At 42.4% G+C, this 18,589-nt stretch overlaps 1 protein-coding gene across 3 annotated transcripts in view; it reads left to right on the forward strand.

Moving 5' to 3' along the window:
* The window catches only part of tshz1 (teashirt zinc finger homeobox 1), a 141,516-nt gene that overhangs the window by 117,452 nt on the left and 5,475 nt on the right, over positions 1 to 18,589 (forward strand). The window lies entirely within an intron of this gene.

The raw sequence follows: 18,589 nt of genomic DNA on the forward strand, positions 1-18,589 counted from the left end.
AAACAAGAGTCATTTCGAGGCGCTAACTACTGCAGTGCTTTTTGGCTGAATATTGTATCTCAGCAGAAATTCCATTAAAGTTCAGAAAAGGAAAATGAAAACTTTGTAACGGAGAGTTGCATCAATTCTTTACGCTCAACTATAAAGCAACCCCAGAAGGGCTGGAGGCTTCCAAACAGAATTAGTGTATTTTGTTTATTTTTGCGGTTGTTAAGGCAAAGGATGGATATGGGCTGGAATATATATGCACATGATAGCTGTATGTTGTTGGTGTTTTGAATATAACCCCACTGTAAAACATGAGAACAGTAACATTAATCACAGATGCAACCGAAGCAGCAGCTAGTGATAAAGTTTCTCCTCACAGCTCTAAAAGGAGCCTGCATGAAGAGCTTGCAGTGCAGGAAATGGTGGGAACCAGTGCTGTATGTCATGAGAAGAAAGGTACTTGTTTTTATAACATGGATAAAAGCTGGCCTCAGCAGTCGGTGCAAGTGGACGAAAGTCAGGGGGGTGGAAATTTCTTCCCCCAAAGGAGTGTTTATTTAACTGATAAGGTGGGTTGAGACGCAATGAATATCATTTTTTTGGACAGTAGTTTACTACAGATAAGCCATCTGGGAATGGATACAGTTAACAGATGACACTTTGTCCTTGAGAGCGGACGCTGGGGAAGGTCATGCTGCAGCCTGGTGTAGTGCCACTGCCATCCTCCCCTCACCTCTTCATCTTTATCTCAGCCCGCTCCCTCTCTCTCTTTCTCGCTCCTCGTTTTTTTTGGGATTACTGCCCCCCTCTCTCCTTCCCTGTAAGCCTTTTCTCATCTTCCTATCTGTCATCAATCTCTATCTTACTGACTCAATTCTCCTCTACCCTGCTCATATTTTCTTTCATCTTCCTCCCTGTCTCTCGGCCTCATCTATCGCACGCGCTCTCTCCTTCACCGGATGCTCAAGAGTCAGTGAACTGGTTACAAGAACATGAACTCGACATCTGAAAAGGAGAGCGTAATATACCCTTTCAGGCCCACTGGCCTCCTTCTCATATTTCAAGGACCTCCTTTTGCGATAGTCTGATTTCAGCGACATCCTGCAGTCACACTTCTGAATTGTAAAAAATCTGAGAGGTCACAGGGCAGTTAAGTCTTTGAAGTCTGAACACATGACTGTCACATATTTTCCGAGAGACATTTCCATTCCCATAAAGTATGCTGCACAGGAAAAGAATCAAAGCATATTTTGTTGGTGTTGCGCTGTTCAGTTTTGTTTGACTCCCACATTTAAAAGGAAGCCATTGACCACAGTTTGCTCGAGGTTACACAAAGTAATCTTTAAACAGTCGTTTGCTTGATGAGCAGTTGAAAGGGGATATAATGACTCGGGATCCCAGGCGATTCAATAACGCCACATGCTACCCCCAAAAATTCCTCCCAAATCTTCCCTGAGCTGCCTTGTTGTCTCAGACAGTGACAATCACAGGGGGGGTATAAGCTCAGCTCTGTCCCTCTAAGTCGTCTGTCTCAGAGAGAACAGCGGGAGGCCTGTTGTACACCCAAACGTCTCCTCTGTCAGTGTGTCTCTGTCATCACTCTGTCTGTCTGTCTAACTCGCTGTCCACCTGAGCATCTGTTTGTGATCACCTGTCTCTGCCTGTTTGTTGACCCAACTGTTGTCCTGTTTACTTGTCTGTCTCTGGTCCATCTGCCTCCGATGGAACATGATGACAGGCCTGTCGCTGCATCAAACTAACCACCCTGAAAACAGTTTGACATTGAATAATGTTTGTGTGATAGTCTGCAACAACACTGAACTTTGACGTAAATACAACAATGAAGGATGTCTAGTGTAGCCAGGTACGGAAAATACCGATATACATTTACACAAGTGCTGTATTTAAGTACAATTTTGAGGCACTTGAGTATTTCTACTTAAACTGTTACATCACTGCCTTTGAGAAGAAGATATTGTGATCTTATCACTATGAGGTTGTTAGGAAACCAGCAGAAACTCTAGGATGCAGCTGTGCCAAGCTAAAAAATACCCATAACATATTGCCCTTTAAATCCAAGACTTTTTCTTGCACTTTGTTTTTGTATAAATAAAACAAACATTATATAACATGAAAATTATTGAGCTTTAGAGGTGCTGTTAGGTGGATTTTGGCAAGCTGTTTTTAGACTTTATGCTAAGCTAAGCTAACCAGCTTGGCTTCATATTGTCTGTGTAGGCAATGATCTGTTCGTGTCTTCATGGTAACCCCAGGATCGCGGAAAACCTCTGGTAGATTTAATGTTCTATGTTTCATCCAAATCACTATCTTTCCCTTACCCTAACCAAATGCTTTTCTGCCTAGCCTAACCTAACCTAACCTTAACTACAGAGTTGCCAAACCATAAAACAGTGATACAAGAATATCTTGTCAAAATCTTATCTAACTCTCAACTAAAGATAAAAAGTTCCCAAAATGTTTTCCATATAGAATACTGTATATGATCAGCTCATATGATGTGTTGTTGTAGACTGAGCAACCAACAGCATATAAAGCTATTAAAATTAGTGCTACCCCATCCAGATACACAATTTAACTAATGCTTCGACATCAGTGACAGAGGCTGGTATGCCTGCGTAATGAGTACTTTACTGTTGTTACTTTACTCTTGTTAGCTTTTTGTGTACTTTTACCAAAGTCACTTTTTGAATGCTGTACTTTGACTTATGCAATACATTTTTTTACATTGTGGTATTACTTGTTTTACTTTACAACAGAATTGGAATACTTGTTTCAACTGGTTGTAGCCGATAGCCAGTGTGGTGCATGAATGCACCAAATAGCACGTTCATTAAACATGCTTATTTTTTCGGTGAACGGTGAACTGAACATATCCATTTGCAACTAATGATTTCAGATTTCTTTATTGTTATTGTACAAATATACAACGAAATTCAGGTGCACTCAAGGACCGGGCTCATCTATATAAAAATAAGTAATTAATAGTAATAAAAATAAATAAGTATATGCCTCCATTCCACCCATGTTATGCGCAGTTGTAGACGCACTTTATACACTCATTGCCAACATATGTGATTAAAATGTAACAAAAAAAGTGCTCATGTAGGTTAGTGCACATCAAATAAATTATTGCATTATTGAAAAAGAATTGTAATGTGTTTTAGTGGGCTCGCTTCAGTTCAGAGTTCAGTATGGTAATGGCTTTGGGATAGGGACTGTTTATAAATCTTGTGGTGCGTTTTTTGATGGACCTGTAGCATTGAATTCAAACAGGTGACTGTGATGAACATAAATGTGAGTGTGGTTCACTCTTGTGACAGTGAGCAACAAGCAACAGCACCCAAGGATTTACAGGACCTGGCATGCCGGTTGCATTGAAGATTGTTTCCCCGTCGATGTGCATTTCCAACTAGCTAAATCTGACCCAAACCATGGAGTGGGGCGCTGCACATTTTAACAGGAGAGAAACACTAATCGATTGGGGAACAAGACTTCAACGCAACACCTGCATGGCTAGTGCAACTGGCAATTCAGCTGCCAGTACTGCTAAAACCAGTTCATATGAAAGAGATTTATGTACAAATCAGTAAAAATATTCAACAAAAACATTTTACATCTCACATTTTTATGCAAATTGTGCCCACTGGGTCTTAAAAGCAAGCCAGAACGTTAGTCACATCTACAACGAAATTGAAATGACATTGAGCTAAAGCATCCAACCAGTCTTTGGAAATATTTGTAAGGGAATGATGATCAAAAGGTTTTATTTTATTTGAAAAGAAAACGAAAAAAAAAAACAACAGAAAAACTTGAATTTTGATCAAAATTCACACTGTGGATTATGAACATGAGCTACTTCGTTTTAACCTGTGTGAACTGAACTTCAAGCTAGCTCTTGTGAAGTGTGAACATACACAGCACTACCCATAGCATTTTTTCCTGCACCAGAAAAAGTCTATCCATTTAAAACCATGAACATTTTGTGCTTGTTTGTGTATGCTACGTCCTGCAAAATATCGCCCATGAAAAGCTACTGGATCCTGTCTTACTGGCCCATGTATACCCATTTAGTAGTATTTGCTTCTACCTCCTACAGTATCTCATGCTTATGGTACCACTTGCTGTTTGACCTTTGTGAAGGTCTGTGTAATATATCTGTCATCTTGCTGAATGCTTACAGTAAATTTGGAATTTGTCTGGCATTCAAAACCCAATCCAGTGGACACATTCCCAGTGTGTATGAGTCATTGTGAGGTGTGAGTGTGACATATTTTTTCTTACTTAACTAATCTGTTTTTCCTCTCCATCTTCTCGGTTTGTCACTTCATTGCTCTCCTGCTTTGCCTCATAGTTGGAGCCTCATTGTTAAACTTCTCTGGTTTAACAATAACGTATGTCAAATTCTACAAAACAAAAACTCAGCCTAGAGAAAGTTACACCATACACATTAAACTGGAAGTCTGAAGTGATGACTCAAATATGCTGATAATGTAAACTGCAAATATCGATGGACTGCAATTTTTTAAAAAATTGATTAGCATTTATTCTGCCAGTTATGGTTTTCAATATTTAATCATCTTTTAGTCTGTAAAATTTTGGAAATTAGTGAAAAAATGCCACCACAACTTACTAAAGCCTCAATATGGTGCCATGAAATTGCCTGTTTTGTCAGACCAACAGCTCGAAACCCAAATATGTTCAGTTTTTTCGCACAAAAGATGAAGAGAAGTTGCATGTTTGGCATTTTTTTCCTTCAAAACAATGCATTACATTTGGGAGGCCTGATACATCATAATGCATTTTGATTTCTATTCATATGGAAAACATTAATAACAGCATAAACATTAATATCCTTGTTGAAAAAGTTCAAATGAATTCACCGACACCATCATTTATTAACGCAGCAGAAATATACAAAGTGATGGGTAATAGTTTAGGTTACATGTCAACAAGATTTCAATCATTCTTCTATCCAACAAGAGAGAAAAATGTTTGCAGCTTTGAAGTTTCGTGAGGATTTTTTGGCATCCATCTACAAAAACAAAAAAGAAAGAAAAAACAGCTGTGGATTCTGCTCTGAACTTTGCTTTAATCAAGAAAACTTCTCACGAACTTATCAGTGTAAGAAACAGGAGCTGCAGCATCAGTGTTTGTGATTAAAGTTCACTGTGTGAGACTCGGGAGGTGAATTTCAGGCCTGGAAAGGTTTTGACTGACTGTAAAATGTCAACAACATAATTAAGAATAAAACAACCATGCTAATTTATCTAGTTAGTTTATTTCATGAGAGGAACCGGACAATAGCCGTGACATTAGGTTCCTTTTGTGTGCACAGGGCGAAGCTTTTGTCAGTAGGGAGAATGTGCATGTCAGGATCGGTTAATTAAAGTTGGTCAAACTAAACAAGATCAAGGAGCAGAATGGCTCGCGCTGATTAACATCAAGTTTATCAAGTTCAGTTAATTATCTCATTACACTCTCTCCTCCAGTAACTTCAACACGGTGTGTAAGAGTCAGAGAGGCAAGAACACCCAAAATTCCATTTTTAAAAAGGACTTTTGTGCATCAGTGCTAAGTATTTCAAAATAAAATCTAACAATTACTTTTTTTTTTGTTACCCTTCTTCCAGCAATCAGCAGTAAATCCAAAAAAGGATTGAGTTTCATGCATTTTTTTCTGACAGAGTATTACAGTGTTGCATTATTGTCGACTCAGTACACTGACATGTAACAATATTTTGGAAGGTTTTAGATCATAGCTGTTTATTAGAAACAAGAAAAATCCCAAATATATAATTCTATTGACAAAATAACAGAGGTGGAAAGAGAACATTAAAGAAATTTTATTCAAGTTAAAGTATTTGTGTAAAAATCTACCTTAGCAGTCCCTGCTGGTGGATCCACTGTGAGCATTTTAGCATGTTAGCCTGGGTCACACAACATCATAGGTGTGATTGATTTGGGTCATTTCACCAGCTCACTAGGTGGAGCATTAAATATGTGATTAATTAAGGTAGATGTAACCTTTTTTTGTTTTTTATTTTAACTTTGCCGAGGTATAATAATGCTAACCGTAACCACCGCTAGGGACAGCCCGGGTGAGATCGTTTTGCATCCTTCCCACCCTGTGACCCTTGGCCGATGAATAAAGGTTTAAAGCTTGTATCTCTTCTAGAGTGTCAGCTGAGTGCAGACTGTCACCTCTATTAAGCTTTGCCCTCCTGTGCCCGCAGACACACCTGCAGCTTCTACTCTGCTACAGCTGCTGATTTATCTCGTTTCTTTTGTTCCATTCTAACACAGTTTCTCAGGACTGATTCATGTGACTTTTGTTTGTGCTCAGTAATGGATGTTGAAATGTGGCCAAGTACAATACTTGTGATAAAAAGTACTTAAAAAACACTCACGTACAAGTACACACAAAAGTGACTTTCTTACAGTAACAAGAGTAAAATGACAAGATACGACACTGTGCTGTGAAGTTCAATTATAAAAGTTCAGAACACCTAAGAGCTCCAAAACTTGTGCTAAGCTCTTTAAAGTGCTCTCCTTGGGACAGGAAATTAACACACACCACTGGACAGGCCTGTCTGAATAGAAGCTGGTTTAAAAAGACGTTCTCACATATTCATCGGAAGCCTTAAAACTATTTTAAAACTACAGTCGGACATTTTTAGCCTCGCCGTGCCAGACACAGTGGAGCTACTGTGGAAGCAGTGCTGATGGCACAATCCTGAGCGGGTGAAAATGTGCACCCCTCCTCTTGATATTTGGGATCTATTATGTATGGAGGAGCTGAGTGTCTACATGACCGGGGCCAGAGAGCTAGACAGGACTGAGTGAGGCACTATTGTGTGTGTGTGTGTGTGTGTGTGTGTGTGTGTGAGGAGGGGCATAAAGGGGGTGAAAAAAAAGGAGAAAAAGAGTGACAGCAGACAAAAAAGAAGCAGGGAGGAAAGAGGGGGGTGAGGGAGTGGAAAAAGAGGAGGCAAAGCAACAGAGGAGTGAAAGAGAAATGACTCGAGGGGTTGAGGGATGGAGAGAGGTGAATAAAGCGAGAGGGAAAAGTATCAAGGCAATGGAGAAGAAAAAAACGAGGGAGAGAGAGAGAAAGCAGTTGGATAGTGGAGAAAAGAGGGAGAGGGGAGGATGTCACCCATGGCTGCCACTCATCACTCACAGCTTAATGACGCTGTTTTTTTTCCCTTGTCCCGCTTCTTTTCCGTGGGAGAGGAGGGGGGAGGGAGTTCGGCCCAATCAAACGGGGTCATACAGAGTTCACAACCTCCAGGTGGGACTGTCCTCCACCAGGGAAATGCGTGTGCACGTGTGTGGTGTGTAGCTGTAAGGACGGTGTGGACCTGGAGATAGTTTAGTGAGGACGTTTTGAGAAATTCTTAACAACAAATCTAGTGAGGTTTGATGATGTTGGGATTAAGGTTAATGAAGTTATGGCGAAGGTTAAAACGAGCTTGCTCACATGCAGGAAACCGACTGGAAGGCGCAGGTTTTTTAAATTATTCCGACAGTTTTGTAAACATGCTTAAAGTTTTGTTTTAGCTGCCTGTCAGCCTTTTTATGTCGGTTAAGGTGCAAATGCCTTGTCCAAAGTTTGTGTTCGTGTGTTTACATATGTGTATGTTTGAAGCATGTGTGTTTATGTGTGTGTACGCGCATGTTTGTTTTCAAGAAAACCACGCAGGCTGTCTGTTGCTTCCTTCTGGGCTTGGCATGATTCCTATTGGAGTTTTGATTCAGCTTGTGTTTGTGTGTGTGTGTGTGTGTGTGTGTGTGTGTGTGTGTGTGTGTGCTCAGCTCCACTTGTCCTCTCACTCAGTCCCGTTTCTGGGAAGCATCAACCGTTTAAAACTCAAACGGCAGGATTTTATCCCTCGCTCTCCTCCTCGCACCAAATTTGGGGAACAGCTGGGGCGGCCATGACGATGATTTGTCTCCCTCTGCCCGTCCGCCTGACAGGTTGAGAACATGCGCACACACACTCGCACGCACGTGCACACAGACACTCACTAATAGGCGCGCACACACACAATTAAACATGCACTCAGTATCACAGACAGACAGGCACAAACACACAGACACAACCGTAGACACATACCCCTTATAAGAGGCCGTGTTCTCAGGGCGCTGCCAAAACACTCTGATTTCCTTTAGCCTGGGCGGCCATACATCAGCTCGGGGCCTCCCAGCCCGGATGGCAGGGGCTGACAGAATGACATGTGTCATTTATCAAACGAGGGGCGCCAGGCCTCAGGAAAAGAACAGACCGCCGTGTGACAAAGCCCCCCGAGAGTTCTCCTCCACTCGCAACGAGGGGAGTGTGTCATGGGATAGACACTGACAAATCTGCGGAGATGGAACACACATGGATACACGCTGACACCAACACACAAGCAGAGGAAACACACACTGAGAGGCACTTCCAGCACAGATACAAACCCAGTGATCACACAGTATATCCAAGCTACACTGTGGCTTTAAAAGTTTTATTTTTGCTTGTGTTTACAGAGAGAAAAGTCTTGTAAAACGCTCAACTAAAGCAAAAAAAAAAAAAAAAAAAAAAATCTGGATTTTAATGCGCTGGCACTGGACTTACAAACACACATACCCACACATACACCCACATATATGTTTCTCTTGCAGGCAGAGGAGCCGCATGCCAAAGCTTCTCCTGTTGCCAGCAGCAGGCCTGTCTGTGTGCCCGTCCTTCTTAATGAACGGTCACTGGCTGCCGAAAGGAACTCTCTTAGTTGGCAACGCCACTTCATCTCCTTCCTTTCATATCCATGCCACCACATACTCACAATATCCCTCTTTTCTCCTTCATTATGTCTCCCTCCTCTTCATTCCTTCCCTTCCCTCTTCCCTCTCTCTGTCGTGATCCCCCTCCACCCCCGTTTACTCTTTCCATCGCCTGTTCATTTGTCTTCATAAGCCTAATTTATTTTCTCTGCCAGATGCAAGCTGACAGCCATCAGTCTCTCTCCCACACACACTGACGCACACACACCTGACCCCCTGACATGCAGACAGATACACTACCGTACGCACAAATGCACATAGCTCTTTCCTTGCTTTTTATTCATTCACTCTGTCTCTATTACACACACACAGCCCGTATTACCTCACACTGCTCTGAGGTCAGCTCTGCAGTCGCATACCCTCTGTTTTACCCCTGTCCTCCACCCCCTCCAACCCCCAAAACCCTCCCATTAACATTACTGAAGATGGATGTGTCTTCATAGCTGAGATTGATTGCGGATATAGAGTTATGGTGCCATTTATGTGTGTGAGTGTGTGCGTGTTAGTGTTAGATGGAGGGCACTTTGGGAGGCGGCGTTTGGAGCTGAAATGTGAGGGAGGCAGGCTTTTCTCTCGTTTCCAGAACCTTCCAGCCGTTCGTTGTCTGTCCGCAGTCTGATATTGTGCTCTGTTGAAGGATTGCTTCCTCTCTTCCTGCCTCTCTCTCTGACTGTGAAGCTGTTCATAGCAATTGTACACTCACACACACACACACACACACACACACACACACACACACACACACACACAGGCATGCATAGTCGCACACAGACGCAATCAGACTGAGATGGCTACTGATACTAGTCCACTTTGAGAGCCCAGTACATAATTTACTGACTTTCTCCAGGGACCCTTTTTCAGCCCCTAATCCCTCCTCCCTCCTATCATTTCTTCTTTTGTCACGTTATTGCCATGGTCATCAGGAAAGGGAGAAAAAAAAAACCCTCCACACATACACACTCCAAACTGCTGTGTGTTTCAGCGTATGCTTTTGTTATGTTTTTGTTCTGCCCCTATGCTATTCATCACGCTTTAAATCTTAAACTAGTGTTGAAATAAAACAGTAGAACTTTGTTTAATGGAGCGCCAGACTTCAGCACTAGTTCGTCACTTGAGCGGGCAGAATGAAAAAGAAAATGTGGCGATGCATAAAGGATAACGGTTTTGATGGTGCACAATTGCTGGAATTTCCCTGGTGACACATGCAGTTAAAAGCACTAAAATGTTTGGGGACATTCGGTTGTCCTGAGCAGCTTCCTGCCCTGAGGGTTTGCGGTTCTAATTAATTTCCCTGAAGTGACTTTATGGTTTTTAAAGTTATGATTTCTTTGTCTGTCTCTGAGGTCATGTTCTCACAAAGTCCTCTGCATTCTTGTGTTCAAGCTTGTGATGCACGTCTGGCTTGTGGTTTGTTTTTGAATGTCTTACCGAGGAGTAGATAAGGGTAGAGAGGAGCGGATGAAATGTTATTTTCCAGAATGACGAAATGATGTGTGTGTGTGTGTGTGTGTGTGTGTGTGTGTGTGTGTGTGTGTGTGTGTGTGTGTCACCTTATTGTCTTAAATCAGACTGCTCAGTGGTTTTAAGGCCGGGTCACACTAGCTTTTAAAGCAGCAAAATTTTCTTCCAGTAAGTTTATTCTACTCATTAGATTCGCAAAGGGAATCCACTCAAATTTTTTGTGTTACGTTCAACTTTGGTGAACTCTGATATTTGAGTTTGTGCCGTACTGACCTTTGAGAAGGAAAAAGACAACTTACCTTACTGTGTTGCACCATCTATTTATAATTAACCCCCAAACTGGGACCCATGAGTGGACTGCATGTTCCTAGACACGCACATATGCTTATGCATGCGCTGTAAGCATTTTCATCAGGATGGGGGACTATTATTATTTAAGCGCTTAGCACATCTACGGAGAGCACACCATGAACGCAGCATTTTCGTTGCCAGGTTCTTAACAAAGGAAGGAGTAAGCCTCCTGGAGCTTTTACAAGGACACATTGATTGAGTGACACACATACAGATAAATCAGTATACTTGTGGTGCATTGTGTATGTATTCATATTAAGTGGGATAGAACATGATGTACTATGATATTACTAATTATTTTAATTGTGGTGAAAACAGAGGCAATATCTTAGTAAATGTTGGAAGTATTTTACATAGATATTTGTCGGGATATTCAGCTTAAAACTGGGTAAAACCCAGTGTCTGTTCAACGTAAATTGGCTTCGTCTGTAGCCTAAAAACATCTCCACAAAAGAAGAAGACAGTTTTGAGACAGGAGTCGATGGTGTGAATACTTTTTGTTTTGAATAAACTGTGCGAACTTAGCAACAGAGCTAACAAGCTTGCTAGCTGATAGTTAGCAACAGAGCTAACAAGCTTGCTAGCTGATAGTTAGCAACCAAATTAACAAGCTTGCTTTTTGATAGTTAGCATGCTTGTTATCTCGGAGAGCTTACTTTCCCTCTTTATTGAATTAAATGGTGTGAAATGCCAGGGGGAGTAAACAGCCCAGGGAAGTCACCAAGCTTTTGGAGCACAGCAGTTTGCATGTTGGTCTCTACTTCGCCTCATTCCCACAGAGAGTAAAGGATCAGTGGTAGAACTGTGTGTCGACGTGTGTATGTATTTTTTCTCTTCCTCCGTCTCTGTTCGTTCTCTATGTTTTGTTCCTCAGCAGTGTACAAAGTGGATGGCCTCTGTGAATTGAGGGGAGGTCTGACAGCGTGGAGAAGGTTGATTGATAGCTTATTGTGCAACCGGACTCGGCTAGACCGGACTGGTTAGGTTGTGACCTTGTTTTGGCCTCATGCCCTCTCATTTTTTCCTCTTTTTTTTATTCTCTCCTTTTCCCTGTATCTCACCGTCTACCTCTGTTACTCAGACACACACGGTGAATAAATACACACGTATGTTCAGACTGTAAACACACTTCCTTTTTTGCCCCCCCCCCCCCTTTCCGTCGTCGTCTTTGCTGCACTAAACTCATCATTCTTGCCATCACTCATTCTTCGCTGTTTCCTTTCTTCCTTCCTCAGCCCACTTTGTTTTCTTTGTCCCTACTCCTACAGGACAGGTTTTGTCCCATGAGTCATTTCATCAGGTTTCATTTTATAGCTCCTATTCATGCAGGCTGAACACTGGCCACTCTTAAGAAACGCCCTACAAGACCAACCTTAACAGACAAATCCAGTGCCACTTTTGATTGCGCTGAATTCAGGGTTCACCAACCAGTTCTTGCCAGCGGGAGAATCTACTGATGACTACAATTCAACGAATCCATGAGACAAAGTTAGCCTAAACACCAGGCACACTAGTTTAAACTGTGGTTCAGCCTGTTTTTTTCCTACAATGATTTTCTGCTTCTATTCTCCACACAACCATAGTGATTTATGGTAATTATCCATCTTTGGGGTCATCCATCAACTGGTTGTTGCTAGGCGATGGGAGCAGCTGTTGTTTAGTCGGGGGAAGCTCCACTGTCAGGGGCAATGCAGGTGAATTCAAAAGACAGCATCTATGAAGAAAGGATGAAACCATGTTATTTTGTTAGCTTTTTAGATTCGTGATTCACTCTCTTCCGATATCAACAGAACACCTTTCTGCCATGTAACGTCTAGCCTTGATTGAACCATAACAGAACGACTTAAATAGTTAAAGATGTGAGCAGTCTCCCAAAATGTGAAACTATAAGAGGAGATTACACAATACATGTATTTAAATCTGAATTTTATCAGGCTATCTTCTTGTGGTTGGTGAAGAAAGTGACAATATTTTCTCCAAACGAATCTGTTTAACAAATGGCATCTGTCTGCTGCAGCCTACATTGAATCAGAGCTTGGCATTGCTTGTGTAAATCTCACTCACATCATCTTTAATTAGCATTAGTAATGCTTTATCTGTACTTTGCCTGAAAACAAACCAGATGGTTTCAAATGTGTGTGCAGCACCATTGCAATGTTCGATTGTTGGGCGTGGGGGGGTTTGGCGGAGAAGCAGAGCAGAAAGGGCTGGAATCTGCCGTGCCGATGATCTAATGGCTGTTGTTTCATCTCAGAGCAAGCAGGCACTGACAGTTCAGGGAAAAGGTGATTTATAGACCACAGTCACTGTCATGGCGTGTCGAAACTGGCTCACGGGAGATCTGAACAAACAGGGGCAGGAAGAAAGAAAGAGAAAAAAGAAGGAGAGGAGAAACTAAGCAAAGCATTTCAAGGGAGAACTGGAAATTGTTTAGAGGAAAATGGCTGCAGTACTCCAGATTTGTTGCTTTCTTTCATCGCTGATCTATTCTGAGAGCAGCTACCATTTGGTCTTTCTCAGTCACACACATTACACTCGTAGTGGCCTAATGAAGCTGAGCCAGAGGTAAAATGCACTGTCTATGTGACCCATTTAAAAAGGCTATTAGCATAATATGAGTTCAAGTAATTGCAAATTACTTGGAAACATATGTGAAAGCCCTCAGGACAGTCAAAAGTTTAGGAAAAGGTCATTTATCTTAATTTATCTTTTTATAAAGAATCCAAAGCAGTGATACAAAGTCACATTTAAAATGTCTGCATTTGTAGCGACCGGCATGATGAGCAGAATGTGCTGGCTGTTTTGTTTTCCCCAACCAGAAGAGTCGTGGAAGCTGAGAAGGTGGATTTGTACGACACACGAGCTATTAGGAGCCCCGGAGCTATTGTGCCATATGGCAGACCATTCCATGTGGGTTAGCGGAGGGTGGGGCCACGGGTGGAGAGGTGTTAGGTAGGCTTTTACATGTCTGATCAAGAAGGCTGCGGTTTAAATGGTAATGCATGGTGTTTGTAGCAACACCAATCTGTGCAGTAGTAACGATATAAAACATGCACCCTGCAGAGTTGCTCACCTCAAAAATGAGACGTTGATTGATTTGAGGAGTTTATCATTTAAAGGTTAACTTCACTATTTTTTAACCTGACTCCTGTTTTTCCATGCTTGTGTCTCAGTGATGAATGGAAATTTTTTTGAAATTGCAATTTGGAGCGAGAGGGCTGCAGCTGCCTCGGGGGGGGGGGGGGCATATTCAGCGTCACTGTATGTCCACTAAAAGTTCTTGTTTTGCCACTGACAGGCTCAGGTTGTTATTATAAGTGTCTGGCAACATTATAGTAGGATTGCTACAGGGGTAGACCAGAAACAGCTGCGAAGTCGCCATCGCCAAAGCCACCGGACTCCTTTTAAATGAACAAATGAGTCCAGAGTTGGGGATTGTTGGAACAGTGAAAAGATGAAATAAGACAGCTTTTGTGAGTTTTATTTTGTCGCTGTCATCTTTGCTTCAGGTGTGTTTTACAATGCTTTTGGCAATAGCAATTTCAGGGCTGTTTCTGGTTAAACAAAAGGGGTCTTACTCTTTCATGAAAAGGTCTGTCTCTGTACGGATCCTTTCCATAATGTTCTCAGACACGTATGATAATCTGAGCCTCTCAGTGGCAAAAACAAGCACTTCAGCGTACATGCATAGGGTGTGCATATTGCCCCAAGCTGCATTGCAGCTTCGGCAGTTTTGTGGCTGCCGGCTGCAGCCCTGTTGCTCATTACTGGACCCATTTCAACAATTGTTGTATCCATTAGTCACTTAAACACAAACATAGGCAAGGTTAAAAAATATTGAAGTTACCCTCAAACTAACTTTTTATAATTTGGATGACAATGTAGATCTCAAATGATTTATCTGGTGGGTGTGCAGAATTGTTTGAGAAGCTCTATTAGCTCGGTAGTTGTCTTGAGGCTGAGAGGAGACTGTTGGTCTGTGCCAGTTTGCCTCAGTGTGCGTCGTCCACAGAGTAGTCCAAAGAGAGTGTCAGGTCCTATGAAACCACAGCCACGACTATCCCAGAGACGGGAAAAAAGAGCAAGAATGAAGAGGACGGGGGAGAGCAGAGAGAGACAGAGATTGCCTGACATACTAAGCATTACCATAATTGGCTTTTCTACATGATAGGACAGAGGAAATAATAATGTCATTTTATTTACAGCCTTCTCTCTGCTGAAACACACACACACTCATGCACGCCGTACAGGTCAATGACACACACTGATCAGGCCTGTCCAAAACCATCAGAGGTGAGTGGCAGGGAATGGAGGGGCCGGTGACAAAGCGAAACGGGAGAGAGAAATAAGACTGCCACGGCAGAGCTCCCATTTTGAAGGGCCACTAAACGGTGTGAGGGAGCCTCGCCGGCCGCCCCGCTCCGAATGCAGCGCTCGGCCACGCAGGGTAAATCAGCAGGGTGAAAGCTGGCGGAATTGGACATTAGCACTGCAAATGAGAGCCAGGATTGCCCTCTTCTCTGAGACAACATGAATAAATGAAGAAGGTTTAGAGGGGAAAGTGTGTGTTTTGTGTGTGTGTGTGTGTGTGTGTGTGTGTGTGTGTGTGTGTGTGTGTGTGTGTGTATGTGGATAGGTAAAAGAGAGAGGGGGGTAAAACAAAAAAAAGAGATGTGTTGATTGTGCCAGTGCCATGTTATACTCAAACTATCTCACACTGGCTTGTGTTATCTCTAAGAACTGGTCACCAACAAAGTGTTGCTGGATTTTTCACTGTAATAAAAACATATTATAATATTTTGTGCAATTGGGCAGTCAAAGGCGTACTTTATGTAACTTTAAACCGGAAATGAATTAAGAAGTCAGTGTTTTTATATTTCTTTCCATTGTTTGGCACAGTTCTAGAGGTTATGTGTGTACAGGCTAAGTTAGGGCTGGACATTGTTAGAAATGTTAGATAATGTTAGATACTATTGGGGATTATTATTAGTAGTAGTTGTAGTATATTTTCTTTTTACTCTTTTGATACCATACTTCAAGGAATATAAACTTTTTTGGTGACAAAAATCCCTTTTTTAAATTTTAAATTGATTGAAATGTTACAGCAGCCATACACAAACTTTGCTTAAATAAAGTTCAGTCACAAATAGGCAAAATTATGATTTAAATCATTAATTATCCCATTAGATAATAAAAAAAGATCCAGACATTTAACGCCAACTTTTGGTTCTTATTGCTATGGACTCATTTTAGTCTGTTATGCTGCCTTCAAATAGAAATTGTGAGCTTATGGTTAACAACAAGGGAAGCTGTGTACACGCTTTGCTTGGCATTCAAGTGGCTAAGTTAGGAGAGCACCGCTGCTATGTAACAGCAACATGGACACTAGTGTTGGCGTCTAGAAGCCACCTAGGCTAACAATTTAGCAAGCTAGCAAGCGGGCAACAACATGCATGAAATGCATAATGACAATATAGTATATACAAAGACAAACAACCCTATACCAGTAAAAAAACAACAATTTATTATCTAACCACAGCGAAATGTTAACTTCCATGTCAGTGAACAATTTGTAACTCATAAAATCTCAAAAAAGAAGTGTGGGGGGGCGTTCATATGGACACTTCTCATGAACATGGTGAACACGACCCCATTTGAAGGCAGCATAAGAACAAGTCATGAGGTTTGATATCAAGGCCTAGTCCATGCATGTATACATGTTTGCATGATCAACGTGCATGTCTTACATGATTTTTTGGTAGCAAGGATGTCATTTTCTCAGCTCAGTCGCGTTTGTTCTTTTAAATTTATATAAAAGCTGTGTGTGTGTTTGTGTGTGGACCTCACACAGCTTCCTGCCTTCAGGGAGGGATGTACTTTGGGGAAGAGGTGTGTGTGTGTGTGTGTGTGTGTGTGTGTGTGTGTGTGTGTGTGTGTGTGTGTGTGTGTGTGTGTGTGAGTGAGTGAGTGTGAGTGTGACTGGGGGGATGTCCTACTGTGGTGTCACCTGTCTGCAGCAGGAAATCCTGGACTCTGGGCACAACAATAGTGACAGGCTCCTCTCCAGACGCAGATGGCTTCGCTTTCCCCCCGCCAGCCACATTGCATCCCTGCATGCACCTGACACACTGTGACACTTGACACACACACGCACGCACGCGCGCGCGCACACACACACAAGTGATCAGCCACACCTATCTTACGAACTCGCACACACGGCAGAAATTTCACTACTTTCTCTCTCCTCATATCTCGTACTTAGTTTGTTGGATGCTGTTTAACTTGTTTCCCTGTCATGTTTTTTTTCCCCTGTGAGATATGCGCGCACACACACACTGATACACACACCTCTTGTTCGCTGGCCTAAACACATCTTTTCTCCTCTCTTTTCAAAACTTCCCCTCTTTTCCCTATCCTCCCTGACAGCACAAAGTGGGCTTACGTTTTTGACTGACAACCACAACAGACACCTTCCCCCCACTCCTCCCCTCCACCCCCATTTTAATCCCCTCCCTATCCCTCCCTCCCTCCCTCTCCTCTTCCTCTTTTGTTCTGAGTGACGCTCGAAAGCCGCCGTGTCAGCATCTTTTCCATCTCTGATTGCCTTATTAGCCGGCGGTGGCACCCGCAGCTTTTCTGACACAGATGGTGAAGGAGGAGGCTCGAGCAGGGGGGTGAAAAAAAAAATGGCTGACTTGTGTTTGTTGTTGTTACTTCCCCCTCCCACCTCTTCTCCAGCTTGTTTGTGTGGACACTGACACCTCGGGCTGACACTGACACACTCCTGACACTGATGCCTGTCAAGGCAACATACGGAGGATGGCAGGGAAAGACTAGAATTTAGTGTTAGTGTGCTTTCCGTGTGTCAATGTGTGTGTGTGTTTGTACCGCTGTCAGGTTTCTCTCACTTTGTCAGCTAAGCTGCTTTGTCTTTAACTACTCTCACCACATTGACTTTGAATAGGTTCAGTTTTGCATTTATTTCAATACAGTGGGCTGCATCTTGATAGGGAGGACGAGACAGGTTGAAAGAAAGCTGTGCAGCTGCATTGGCAAAAGGTTAAAATCTTCTAATTTAGTGACTAACTCAAGCGAATGAGTTCAGTGTGGCCTGTGCATAATTACAAGCTTACAGTTAAAAGCAAAACTAGCACAGGAATAGTTTAATTAAGAAGAGGAAGGCTATACATTTGAGCATGCACATTTGCTTTCTCTCACACACACACACACACACTTTCACACACATACAAGGCTGAGAGTTGCAGCTGTTGGACCTCCAGCTTTTCCCAGGCAGCAGTAACTGGCACCTCACAAACATCAGGTATTATGTCCATTCCGATTATGGGATAGAGAGCTACATGCTGTTTGAAGCTGACAGCGCATCTGCCTCCTCACTGGAGACTGATTCTGGCACCTCCGACAAGCATCTTACGAGGAATGGATTGGGGGGAGCTGCCTTAGCATATTTAACCCTCTATTTTTCCCCTCTCCCGCCTCTCTGTAATATTTCTCTCTTAATCTGCTTCCAGGATCATACTGCATGTAAACCTTTTCATTTTTCTACCATTGTAGAGACTTATTCCTATTTATTTCTTACATTTTGACCCTGTTCATGTTGAGTTTAAAAGCAATTATAATGACAATTTTATCATTAAAAAAATGATTTGTGAAAATTGTCAACAGTTACAGAGAGTGGGCAGCCATTTTCCATTGATACTATAAATCTCTCTCTCTCTCTTCTTTTAAAATGGCACACTTGAAGCTGTGAGTACTCTGGGAGCATAGGCAGTAACAACACGGCTTGTCATGTCCACTGGCCGTTTCCTAGCATCACGCTGTGAGGACTTCCACAGCCGATGCCAAGTTGACTTCAGCCAACCATGGCTTGGCAAGGCTGATGCAGCTGGCATTTTCCTCCACTATCTCTTACTTGTGAATCCATAGTATGT

Source organism: Epinephelus fuscoguttatus, linkage group LG17 (assembly GCF_011397635.1).
Source record: "Epinephelus fuscoguttatus linkage group LG17, E.fuscoguttatus.final_Chr_v1".
NCBI classification, from domain to species: Eukaryota; Metazoa; Chordata; class Actinopteri; order Perciformes; family Serranidae; genus Epinephelus; species Epinephelus fuscoguttatus.